This window comes from Oncorhynchus keta, chromosome 21 (genome assembly GCF_023373465.1).
Source record: "Oncorhynchus keta strain PuntledgeMale-10-30-2019 chromosome 21, Oket_V2, whole genome shotgun sequence".
NCBI classification, from domain to species: domain Eukaryota; kingdom Metazoa; phylum Chordata; class Actinopteri; order Salmoniformes; family Salmonidae; genus Oncorhynchus; species Oncorhynchus keta.
Window position 1 is genome coordinate 53,361 of NC_068441.1, and position 13,663 is coordinate 67,023.

The window sequence follows — 13,663 nt, forward strand, 5'->3', positions numbered from 1 at the left end:
AGGACCCCGAAAAGAATTTTTAACCATTTTCACAAAAAAGTGATTTTTTTTTTTTTTTTTTTTCGGGACTTAAAAACGGTGACCCCGGACATGCCGAATTTGCGCCATTCTGGAAAGGACCCCGAAAAGAATTTTTAACCATTTTCACAAAAAAGTGATTTTTTTTTTTTTTTTTTTTTTTTTTTTCGGGACTTAAAAACGGTGACCCCGGACATGCCGAATTTGCGCCATTCTGGAAAGGACCCCGAAAAGAATTTTTAACCATTTTCACAAAAAAGTTTTTTTTTTTTTTTTTTTCGGGACTTAAAAACGGTGACCCCGGACATGCCGAATTTGCGCCATTCTGAAAGGACCCCGAAAAGAATTTTTAACCATTTTCAAAAAAGTTTTTTTTTTTTTTTTTTCGGGACTTAAAAACGGTGACCCCGGACATGCCGAATTTGCGCCATTCTGAAAGGACCCCGAAAAGAATTTTTAACCATTTTCAAAAAAGTTTTTTTTTTTTTTTTTTTTTTTTCGGGACTTAAAAACGGTGACCCCGGACATGCCGAATTTGCGCCATTCTGGAAAGGACCCCGAAAAGAATTTTTAACCATTTTCACAAAAAAGTGATTTTTTTTTTTTTTTTTTTTCGGGACTTAAAAACGGTGACCCCGGACATGCCGAATTTGCGCCATTCTGGAAAGGACCCCGAAAAGAATTTTTAACCATTTTCACAAAAAAGTTTTTTTTTTTTTTTTTTTTTTTTCGGGACTTAAAAACGGTGACCCCGGACATGCCGAATTTGCGCCATTCTGAAAGGACCCCGAAAAAAATTTTTAACCATTTTCAAAAAAAAGTTTTTTTTTTTTTTTTTTTTTTTTCGGGACTTAAAAACGGTGACCCCGGACATGCCGAATTTGCGCCATTTTGAAAGGACCCCAAAAAGAATTTTTAACCATTTTCAAAAAAATGTTTTTTTTTTTTTTTTTTTTTTTTTTCGGGACTTAAAAACGGTGACCCCGGACATGCCGAATTTGCGCCATTCTGAAAGGACCCGAAAAGAATTTTTAACCATTTTCAAAAAAGTGTTTTTTTTTTTTTTTTTTTTTGGGACTTAAAAACGGTGACCCCGGACATGCCGAATTTGCGCCATTCTGAAAGGACCCCGAAAAGAATTTTTAACCATTTTCAAAAAAAGTTTTTTTTTTTTTTTTTTTTCGGGACTTAAAAACGGTGACCCCGGACATGCCGAATTTGCGCCATTCTGGAAAGGACCCCGAAAAGAATTTTTAACCATTTTCAAAAAAAAGTTTTTTTTTTTTTTTTTTTTCGGGACTTAAAAACGGTGACCCCGGACATGCCGAATTTGCGCCATTCTGAAAGGACCCCGAAAAGAATTTTTAACCATTTTCACAAAAAAGTGTTTTTTTTTTTTTTTTTTTTTCGGGACTTAAAAACGGTGACCCCGGACATGCCGAATTTGCGCCATTCTGGAAAGGACCCCGAAAAGAATTTTTAACCATTTTCAAAAAAAGTTTTTTTTTTTTTTTGACTTAAAAACGGTGACCCCGGACATGCCGAATTTGCGCCATTCTGAAAGGACCCCGAAAAGAATTTTTAACCATTTTCAAAAAGTTTTTTTTTTTTTTTTTTTTTTTTTTTTCGGGACTTAAAAACGGTGACCCCGGACATGCCGAATTTGCGCCATTCTGAAAGGACCCCGAAAAGAATTTTTAACCATTTTCAAAAAAAGTTTTTTTTTTTTTTTTCGGGACTTAAAAACGGTGACCCCGGACATGCCGAATTTGCGCCATTCTGAAAGGACCCCGAAAAGAATTTTTAACCATTTTCAAAAAAGTTTTTTTTTTTTTTTTTTTTTTTTTTTTTTTTTCGGGACTTAAAAACGGTGACCCGGACATGCCGAATTTGCGCCATTCTGAAAGGACCCCGAAAAGAATTTTTAACCATTTTCACAAAAAAGTGTTTTTTTTTTTTTTTTTTTTCGGGACTTAAAAACGGTGACCCCGGACATGCCGAATTTGCGCCATTCTGAAAGGACCCCGAAAGAATTTTTAACCATTTTCAAAAAAAGTTTTTTTTTTTTTTTTTTTCGGGACTTAAAAACGGTGACCCCGGACATGCCGAATTTGCGCCATTCTGAAAGGACCCCGAAAAGAATTTTTAACCATTTTTTTTTTTTTTTTTTTTTTCGGGACTTAAAAACGGTGACCCCGGACATGCCGAATTTGCGCCATTCTGAAAGGACCCCGAAAAGAATTTTTAACCATTTTCAAAAAAGTTTTTTTTTTTTTTTTTTTTTTTTTTTTTTCGGGACTTAAAAACGGTGACCCCGGACATGCCGAATTTGCGCCATTCTGAAAGGACCCCGAAAAGAATTTTTAACCATTTTCAAAAAAGTTTTTTTTTTTTTTTTTTTTTTTTTTTCGGGACTTAAAAACGGTGACCCCGGACATGCCGAATTTGCGCCATTCTGAAAGGACCCGAAAAGAATTTTTAACCATTTTCAAAAAAGTTTTTTTTTTTTTTTTTTTTTTTTTTCGGGACTTAAAAACGGTGACCCCGGACATGCCGAATTTGCGCCATTCTGAAAGGACCCCGAAAAGAATTTTTAACCATTTTTTTTTTTTTTTTCGGGACTTAAAAACGGTGACCCCGGACATGCCGAATTTGCGCCATTCTGAAAGGACCCCGAAAAGAATTTTTAACCATTTTTTTTTTTTTTTTTTTTTTTTTTTTTCGGGACTTAAAAACGGTGACCCCGGACATGCCGAATTTGCGCCATTCTGAAAGGACCCCGAAAAGAATTTTTAACCATTTTCAAAAAAGTGTTTTTTTTTTTTTTTTTTTTTTTCGGGACTTAAAAACGGTGACCCCGGACATGCCGAATTTTGCCATTCTGAAAGGACCCCGAAAAGAATTTTTAACCATTTTCAAAAAAAGTGTTTTTTTTTTTTTTTTTTTTTCGGGACTTAAAAACGGTGACCCCGGACATGCCGAATTTGCGCCATTCTGAAAGGACCCCGAAAAGAATTTTTAACCATTTTCAAAAAAAAGTTTTTTTTTTTTTTTTTTGACTTAAAAACGGTGACCCCGGACATGCCGAATTTGCGCCATTCTGAAAGGACCCCGAAAAGAATTTTTAACCATTTTCAAAAAAAGTTTTTTTTTTTTTTTTTTTTTTCGGGACTTAAAAACGGTGACCCCGGACATGCCGAATTTGCGCCATTCTGAAAGGACCCCGAAAAGAATTTTTAACCATTTTCACAAAAAAGTGATTTTTTTTTTTTTTTTTTTTTTTTTCGGGACTTAAAAACGGTGACCCCGGACATGCCGAATTTGCGCCATTCTGAAAGGACCCGAAAAGAATTTTTAACCATTTTCAAAAAAGTTTTTTTTTTTTTTTTTTTTTCGGGACTTAAAAACGGTGACCCCGGACATGCCGAATTTGCGCCATTCTGAAAGGACCCCGAAAAGAATTTTTAACCATTTTCACAAAAAAAAAAGTTTTTTTTTTTTTTTTTTTTTTCGGGACTTAAAAACGGTGACCCCGGACATGCCGAATTTGCGCCATTCTGAAAGGACCCCGAAAAGAATTTTTAACCATTTTCACAAAAAAGTTTTTTTTTTTTTTTTTTTTTTTTTCGGGACTTAAAAACGGTGACCCCGGACATGCCGAATTTGCGCCATTCTGAAAGGACCCCGAAAAGAATTTTTAACCATTTTCACAAAAAGTTTTTTTTTTTTTTTTTTTTTTTTCGGGACTTAAAAACGGTGACCCCGGACATGCCGAATTTGCGCCATTCTGAAAGGACCCCGAAAAGAATTTTTAACCATTTTCAAAAAAGTGTTTTTTTTTTTTTTTTTTTTTCGGGACTTAAAAACGGTGACCCCGGACATGCCGAATTTGCGCCATTCTGAAAGGACCCCGAAAAGAATTTTTAACCATTTTCAAAAAAGTTTTTTTTTTTTTTTTTTTTTTTTCGGGACTTAAAAACGGTGACCCCGGACATGCCGAATTTGCGCCATTCTGAAAGGACCCGAAAAGAATTTTTAACCATTTTCAAAAAAGTTTTTTTTTTTTTTTTTTTTTTTTCGGGACTTAAAAACGGACCCCGGACATGCCGAATTTGCGCCATTCTGAAAGGACCCCGAAAAGAATTTTTAACCATTTTCAAAAAGTTTTTTTTTTTTTTTTTTTTTTCGGGACTTAAAAACGGTGACCCCGGACATGCCGAATTTGCGCCATTCTGAAAGGACCCCGAAAAGAATTTTTAACCATTTTCAAAAAAGTTTTTTTTTTTTTTTTTTTTTTTCGGGACTTAAAAACGGTGACCCCGGACATGCCGAATTTGCGCCATTCTGAAAGGACCCCGAAAAGAATTTTTAACCATTTTCAAAAAAGTTTTTTTTTTTTTTTTTTCGGGACTTAAAAACGGTGACCCCGGACATGCCGAATTTGCGCCATTCTGAAAGGACCCCGAAAAGAATTTTTAACCATTTTCAAAAAAAGTAACCATTTTTTTTTTTTTTTTTTTTCGGGACTTAAAAACGGTGACCCCGGACATGCCGAATTTGCGCCATTCTGAAAGGACCCCGAAAAGAATTTTTAACCATTTTCAAAAAAAAGTTTTTTTTTTTTTTTTTCGGGACTTAAAAACGGTGACCCCGGACATGCCGAATTTGCGCCATTCTGAAAGGACCCCGAAAAGAATTTTTAACCATTTTCAAAAAAGTTTTTTTTTTTTTTTTTTTTTTTTCGGGACTTAAAAACGGTGACCCCGGACATGCCGAATTTGCGCCATTCTGAAAGGACCCCGAAAAGAATTTTTAACCATTTTCACAAAAAGTGTTTTTTTTTTTTTTTTTTTTTTTCGGGACTTAAAAACGGTGACCCCGGACATGCCGAATTTGCGCCATTCTGAAAGGACCCCGAAAAGAATTTTTAACCATTTTCAAAAAAGTTTTTTTTTTTTTTTTTTTTTCGGGACTTAAAAACGGTGACCCCGGACATGCCGAATTTGCGCCATTCTGAAAGGACCCCGAAAAGAATTTTTAACCATTTTCACAAAAAAGTTTTTTTTTTTTTTTTTTCGGGACTTAAAAACGGTGACCCCGGACATGCCGAATTTGCGCCATTCTGAAAGGACCCCGAAAAGAATTTTTAACCATTTTCACAAAAAAGTTTTTTTTTTTTTTTTTTTTTTCGGGACTTAAAAACGGTGACCCCGGACATGCCGAATTTGCGCCATTCTGAAAGGACCCCGAAAAGAATTTTTAACCATTTTCAAAAAAGTTTTTTTTTTTTTTTTTTTTTTTTTTTCGGGACTTAAAAACGGTGACCCCGGACATGCCGAATTTGCGCCATTCTGAAAGGACCCCGAAAAGAATTTTTAACCATTTTCACAAAAAAGTTTTTTTTTTTTTTTTTTTTTTTTTCGGGACTTAAAAACGGTGACCCCGGACATGCCGAATTTGCGCCATTCTGAAAGGACCCCGAAAAGAATTTTTAACCATTTTCACAAAAAAGTTTTTTTTTTTTTTTTTTTTTCGGGACTTAAAAACGGTGACCCCGGACATGCCGAATTTGCGCCATTCTGAAAGGACCCCGAAAAAAATTTTTAACCATTTTCACAAAAAAGTGATTTTTTTTTTTTTTTTTTTGGACTTAAAAACGGTGACCCGGACATGCCGAATTTGCGCCATTTTGAAAGGACCCCGAAAAGAATTTTTAACCATTTTCAAAAAAAAGTTTTTTTTTTTTTTTTTTTTCGGGACTTAAAAACGGTGACCCCGGACATGCCGAATTTGCGCCATTCTGAAAGGACCCCGAAAATAATTTTTAACCATTTTCACAAAAAAGTTTTTTTTTTTTTTTTTTTTTTCGGGACTTAAAAACGGTGACCCCGGACATGCCGAATTTGCGCCATTCTGAAAGGACCCTGAAAAGAATTTTTAACCATTTTCAAAAAAGTTTTTTTTTTTTTTTTTTTCGGGACTTAAAAACGGTGACCCCGGACATGCCGAATTTGCGCCATTCTGGAAAGGACCCCGAAAAGAATTTTTAACCATTTTCACAAAAAAGTGTTTTTTTTTTTTTTTTTTTTTTTCGGGACTTAAAAACGGTGACCCCGGACATGCCGAATTTGCGCCATTCTGAAAGGACCCCGAAAAGAATTTTTAACCATTTTCACAAAAAAGTTTTTTTTTTTTTTTTTTTTTTTTCGGGACTTAAAAACGGTGACCCCGGACATGCCGAATTTGCGCCATTCTGGAAAGGACCCCGAAAAGAATTTTTAACCATTTTCACAAAAAAGTTTTTTTTTTTTTTTTTTTTTCGGGACTTAAAAACGGTGACCCCGGACATGCCGAATTTGCGCCATTCTGAAAGGACCCCTGAAAAGAATTTTTAACCATTTTCAAAAAAAAGTGTTTTTTTTTTTTTTTTTTTTTTTTTCGGGACTTAAAAACGGTGACCCCGGACATGCCGAATTTGCGCCATTCTGAAAGGACCCGAAAAGAATTTTTAACCATTTTCACAAAAAAGTGTTTTTTTTTTTTTTTTTTTTTCGGGACTTAAAAACGGTGACCCCGGACATGCCGAATTTGCGCCATTCTGAAAGGACCCCGAAAAGAATTTTTAACCATTTTCAAAAAAGTGTTTTTTTTTTTTTTTTTTTTTTTCGGGACTTAAAAACTGACCCCGGACATGCCGAATTTGCGCCATTCTGAAAGGACCCCGAAAAGAATTTTTAACCATTTTCACAAAAAGTGTTTTTTTTTTTTTTTTTTTTTTTCGGGACTTAAAAACGGTGACCCCGGACATGCCGAATTTGCGCCATTCTGGAAAGGACCCCGAAAAAAATTTTTAACCATTTTCACAAAAAAGTTTTTTTTTTTTTTTTTTTTTTTTTTCGGGACTTAAAAACGGTGACCCCGGACATGCCGAATTTGCGCCATTTTGAAAGGACCCCGAAAAAAATTTTTAACCATTTTCACAAAAAAGTTTTTTTTTTTTTTTTTTTTTTTCGGGACTTAAAAACGGTGACCCCGGACATGCCGAATTTGCGCCATTCTGGAAGGACCCCGAAAAGAATTTTTAACCATTTTCAAAAAAAGTGTTTTTTTTTTTTTTTTTTCGGGACTTAAAAACGGTGACCCCGGACATGCCGAATTTGCGCCATTCTGAAAGGACCCCGAAAAGAATTTTTAACCATTTTCAAAAAGTTTTTTTTTTTTTTTTTTTTTTCGGGACTTAAAAACGGTGACCCCGGACATGCCGAATTTGCGCCATTCTGAAAGGACCCCGAAAAGAATTTTTAACCATTTTCAAAAAAGTTTTTTTTTTTTTTTTTTTTTTTTTCGGGACTTAAAAACGGTGACCCCGGACATGCCGAATTTGCGCCATTCTGAAAGGACCCGAAAAGAATTTTTAACCATTTTCAAAAAAAGTTTTTTTTTTTTTTTTTTTTCGGGACTTAAAAACGGTGACCCCGGACATGCCGAATTTGCGCCATTCTGAAAGGACCCCGAAAAGAATTTTTAACCATTTTCACAAAAAGTTTTTTTTTTTTTTTTTTTTTTTTTTTTTCGGGACTTAAAAACGGTGACCCCGGACATGCCGAATTTGCGCCATTCTGAAAGGACCCCGAAAAGAATTTTTAACCATTTTCAAAAAAGTGTTTTTTTTTTTTTTTTTTTTTTTTTCGGGACTTAAAAACGGTGACCCCGGACATGCCGAATTTGCGCCATTCTGAAAGGACCCCGAAAAGAATTTTTAACCATTTTCACAAAAAAGTTTTTTTTTTTTTTTTTTTTTTTTTTGGGGACTTAAAAACGGTGACCCCGGACATGCCGAATTTGCGCCTTTCTGAAAGGACCCCGAAAAAAATTTTTAACCATTTTCACAAAAAAAAGTTTTTTTTTTTTTTTTTTTTTTTTTCGGGACTTAAAAACGGTGACCCCGGACATGCCGAATTTGCGCCATTCTGAAAGGACCCCGAAAAGAATTTTTAACCATTTTCACAAAAAAGTGTTTTTTTTTTTTTTTTTTTTTTTTTCGGGACTTAAAAACGGTGACCCCGGACATGCCGAATTTGCGCCATTCTGGAAAGGACCCCGAAAAGAATTTTTAACCATTTTCAAAAAAAGTTTTTTTTTTTTTTTTTTCGGGACTTAAAAACGGTGACCCCGGACATGCCGAATTTGCGCCATTCTGGAAAGGACCCCGAAAATAATTTTTAACCATTTTCACAAAAAGTTTTTTTTTTTTTTTTTTTTCGGGACTTAAAAACGGTGACCCCGGACATGCCGAATTTGCGCCATTCTGAAAGGACCCCCAAAATAATTTTTAACCATTTTCAAAAAAAATTTTTTTTTTTTTTTTTTTTTTTTTTTCGGGACTTAAAAACGGTGACCCCGGACATGCCGAATTTGCGCCATTCTGAAAGGACCCCGAAAAGAATTTTTAACCATTTTCACAAAAAATTTTTTTTTTTTTTTTTTTTTTTTCGGGACTTAAAAACGGTGACCCCGGACATGCCGAATTTGCGCCATTCTGGAAAGGACCCCGAAAAGAATTTTTAACCATTTTCAAAAAAGTGTTTTTTTTTTTTTTTTTTTTCGGGACTTAAAAACGGTGACCCCGGACATGCCGAATTTGCGCCATTCTGAAAGGACCCCGAAAAGAATTTTTAACCATTTTCAAAAAGTTTTTTTTTTTTTTTTTTTTCGGGACTTAAAAACGGTGACCCCGGACATGCCGAATTTGCGCCATTCTGGAAAGGACCCCGAAAAGAATTTTTAACCATTTTCACAAAAAAAGTGTTTTTTTTTTTTGTTTTTTTCGGGACTTAAAAACGGTGACCCCGGACATGCCGAATTTGCGCCATTCTGAAAGGACCCCGAAAAGAATTTTTAACCATTTTCACAAAAAAGTTTTTTTTTTTTTTTTTTTTTCGGGACTTAAAAACGGTGACCCCGGACATGCCGAATTTGCGCCATTCTGAAAGGACCCCGAAAAGAATTTTTAACCATTTTCAAAAGTGTTTTTTTTTTTTTTTTTTTTTTTTTTCGGGACTTAAAAACGGTGACCCCGGACATGCCGAATTTGCGCCATTCTGAAAGGACCCCGAAAAGAATTTTTAACCATTTCAAAAAAAAAAAGTTTTTTTTTTTTTTTTTTTTCGGGACTTAAAAACGGTGACCCCGGACATGCCGAATTTGCGCCATTCTGGAAAGGACCCCGAAAAGAATTTTTAACCATTTTCACAAAAATGTTTTTTTTTTTTTTTTTTTTCGGGACTTAAAAACGGTGACCCCGGACATGCCGAATTTGCGCCATTCTGAAAGGACCCCGAAAAGAATTTTTAACCATTTTCAAAAAAAGTTTTTTTTTTTTTTTTTTTTTTTTTTCGGGACTTAAAAACGGTGACCCCGGACATGCCGAATTTGCGCCATTCTGGAAAGGACCCCGAAAATAATTTTTAACCATTTTCACAAAAAAGTGTTTTTTTTTTTTTTTTTTTTTTTTCGGGACTTAAAAACGGTGACCCCGGACATGCCGAATTTGCGCCATTCTGGAAAGGACCCCGAAAAGAATTTTTAACCATTTTCACAAAAAAGTTTTTTTTTTTTTTTTTTTCGGGACTTAAAAACGGTGACCCCGGACATGCCGAATTTGCGCCATTCTGGAAAGGACCCCGAAAAGAATTTTTAACCATTTTCAAAAAAATGTTTTTTTTTTTTTTTTTTTTTTCGGGACTTAAAAACGGTGACCCCGGACATGCCGAATTTGCGCCATTCTGAAAGGACCCCGAAAAGAATTTTTAACCATTTTCAAAAAAGTTTTTTTTTTTTTTTTTCGGGACTTAAAAACGGTGACCCCGGACATGCCGAATTTGCGCCATTCTGGAAAGGACCCCGAAAAGAATTTTTAACCATTTTCAAAAAAAGTGTTTTTTTTTTTTTTTTTTTCGGGACTTAAAAACGGTGACCCCGGACATGCCGAATTTGCGCCATTCTGGAAAGGACCCCGAAAAGAATTTTTAACCATTTTCACAAAAAAGTGTTTTTTTTTTTTTTTTTTTTTTTTTCGGGACTTAAAAACGGTGACCCCGGACATGCCGAATTTGCGCCATTCTGGAAAGGACCCCGAAAAGAATTTTTAACCATTTTCAAAAAAGTGTTTTTTTTTTTTTTTTTTTCGGGACTTAAAAACGGTGACCCCGGACATGCCGAATTTGCGCCATTCTGGAAAGGACCCCGAAAAGAATTTTTAACCATTTTCAAAAAAGTGTTTTTTTTTTTTTTTTTTCGGGACTTAAAAACGGTGACCCCGGACATGCCGAATTTGCGCCATTCTGGAAAGGACCCCGAAAAGAATTTTTAACCATTTTCAAAAAATGTTTTTTTTTTTTTTTTTTTTTTCGGGACTTAAAAACGGTGACCCCGGACATGCCGAATTTGCGCCATTCTGGAAAGGACCCCGGAAAAGAATTTTTAACCATTTTCAAAAAAAAGTTTTTTTTTTTTTTTTTTTTTTTCGGGACTTAAAAACGGTGACCCCGGACATGCCGAATTTGCGCCATTCTGAAAGGACCCGAAAAGAATTTTTAACCATTTTCACAAAAAAGTTTTTTTTTTTTTTTTTTTTTTTTTTTCGGGACTTAAAAACGGTGACCCCGGACATGCCGAATTTGCGCCATTCTGGAAAGGACCCCGAAAAGAATTTTTAACCATTTTCAAAAAAGTTTTTTTTTTTTTTTTTTTTTTTTCGGGACTTAAAAACGGTGACCCCGGACATGCCGAATTTGCGCCATTCTGAAAGGACCCCGAAAAGAATTTTTAACCATTTTCAAAAAAGTGATTTTTTTTTTTTTTTTTTTTCGGGACTTAAAAACGGTGACCCCGGACATGCCGAATTTGCGCCATTCTGGAAAGGACCCCGAAAAGAATTTTTAACCATTTTCAAAAAAATGTTTTTTTTTTTTTTTTTTTTTTTTCGGGACTTAAAAACGGTGACCCCGGACATGCCGAATTTGCGCCATTCTGGAAAGGACCCGAAAAGAATTTTTAACCATTTTCACAAAAAAAAGTTTTTTTTTTTTTTTTTTCGGGACTTAAAAACGGTGACCCCGGACATGCCGAATTTGCGCCATTCTGGAAAGGACCCCGAAAAGAATTTTTAACCATTTTCACAAAAAAGTGATTTTTTTTTTTTTTTTTTCGGGACTTAAAAACGGTGACCCCGGACATGCCGAATTTGCGCCATTCTGGAAAGGACCCCGAAAAGAATTTTTAACCATTTTCACAAAAAAGTTTTTTTTTTTTTTTTTTTTCGGGACTTAAAAACGGTGACCCCGGACATGCCGAATTTGCGCCATTCTGGAAAGGACCCCGAAAAGAATTTTTAACCATTTTCACAAAAAAGTGTTTTTTTTTTTTTTTTTTCGGGACTTAAAAACGGTGACCCCGGACATGCCGAATTTGCGCCATTCTGAAAGGACCCCGAAAATAATTTTTAACCATTTTCAAAAAAGTTTTTTTTTTTTTTTTTTTTTTCGGGACTTAAAAACGGTGACCCCGGACATGCCGAATTTGCGCCATTCTGGAAAGGACCCCGAAAAGAATTTTTAACCATTTTCAAAAAAGTTTTTTTTTTTTTTTTTTTTTTCGGGACTTAAAAACGGTGACCCCGGACATGCCGAATTTGCGCCATTCTGGAAAGGACCCCGAAAAGAATTTTTAACCATTTTCAAAAAAGTGTTTTTTTTTTTTTTTTTTCGGGACTTAAAAACGGTGACCCCGGACATGCCGAATTTGCGCCATTCTGAAAGGACCCCGAAAAGAATTTTTAACCATTTTCAAAAAAAAAAAGTGTTTTTTTTTTGGAAAGGACCCCGGAAAAGAATTTTTAACCATTTTAAAAAAAAAAGTTTTTTTTTTTTTTTTTCGGGACTTAAAAACGGTGACCCCGGACATGCCGAATTTGCGCCATTCTGGAAAGGACCCCGAAAAGAATTTTTAACCATTTTAAAAAAAGAGTGTTTTTTTTTTTTTTTTTTTTCGGGACTTAAAAACGGTGACCCCGGACATGCCGAATTTGCGCCATTCTGGAAAGGACCCCGAAAAGAATTTTTAACCATTTTCAAAAAAAGGTTTTTTTTTGTTTTTTTTTCGGGACTTAAAAACGGTGACCCCGGACATGCCGAATTTGCGCCATTCTGAAAGGACCCCGAAAAGAATTTTTAACCATTTTCACAAAAAAGTTTTTTTTTTTTTTTTTTTTTTTTTCGGGACTTAAAACGGTGACCCCGGACATGCCGAATTTGCGCCATTCTGAAAGGACCCGAAAATAATTTTTAACCATTTTCACAAAAAAGTTTTTTTTTTTTTTTTTTCGGGACTTAAAAACGGTGACCCCGGACATGCCGAATTTGCGCCATTCTGAAAGGACCCCGAAAAGAATTTTTAACCATTTTCACAAAAAAGTTTTTTTTTTTTTTTTTTTTTTTTCGACTTAAAAACGGTGACCCCGGACATGCCGAATTTGCGCCATTCTGAAAGGACCCCGAAAAGAATTTTTAACCATTTTCACAAAAAAATTTTTTTATTTTTTTTTTTTTAAAAAAAAATTTTTTTCGATTTTTTTTTTTTAAAAAAAATATTTTTGTGATTTTAAAAAAAAAAAAAAAATTTTTTTTTGTGATTTTTTTTTTAAAAAAATTTTTTTTTTTCGTTTAAAAAAAAAAAAAAAAGTTTTTCAAAAAAAAAAATCGCTAAAAAATATTTTTTTGCGTTTTTTTTAAAAAAAAAGTTTTTCCAAAAAAAAAATCGCAAAAAAATTTTTTTAACGTTTTTTTTTTGAAGAAAAAAAACTTTTTCAAAAAAAAAAATCGCAAAAAAAAAATTTTTTTACGTTTTTTTTTGGAAAAAAATTTTTTTTTTAAAAAAAAAAAATCGCAAAAAATTTTTTTTTTTACGCTAGAGGGCGCTATTGAATTGTACCAGACAACAGAACTCAGGTGCATTCAGCAGGGCACAACATTGTGGATATTTCAGATAGAAATAGATTATGTAGAACATACATACCTCTCTGACATGTAGAACAAATGAATCATGTCAGCTCTATTCATAACATTTCTATCTGAACCATTCAATGTTTGCCTACTGAACATGGCCCTGAACAGATATTCTATTGGTCTGATACCGGATGCTGTTCATGATGATGATGATTACAGGGCATTAATAAGCATAGAAATCTAATAATTATATTTCTATGGCATTAGACAGGTTGAAGAGAACAGAACAATAATAGATAATGAACAACACCAAGCAATATGTACACTAACTCTGAATCATTCCCCTGACTGCACCGTGGAGTAAACTAAAACTACAGCCCCTTTCTTTCAGGGTCTGACCGCACTTGTTTATGTTGATTAACTATTGTATTTATTTGGTATTGCAGTCTTTATACTGTATTAAAATGCAATACTACGTACTAGGATACCATTGAGAACAAAAACTCAGGTCAAATCTCAAATGGCACCCTAATCCCCATAGCTCTGGGTCAAAAGTAGTGCACTTCATAGGAAATAGTGTGCCATTCGAGACGAAGCCTCAGTCACCGACCATTTGCATTACCATCTACAAGTGTCAAGAT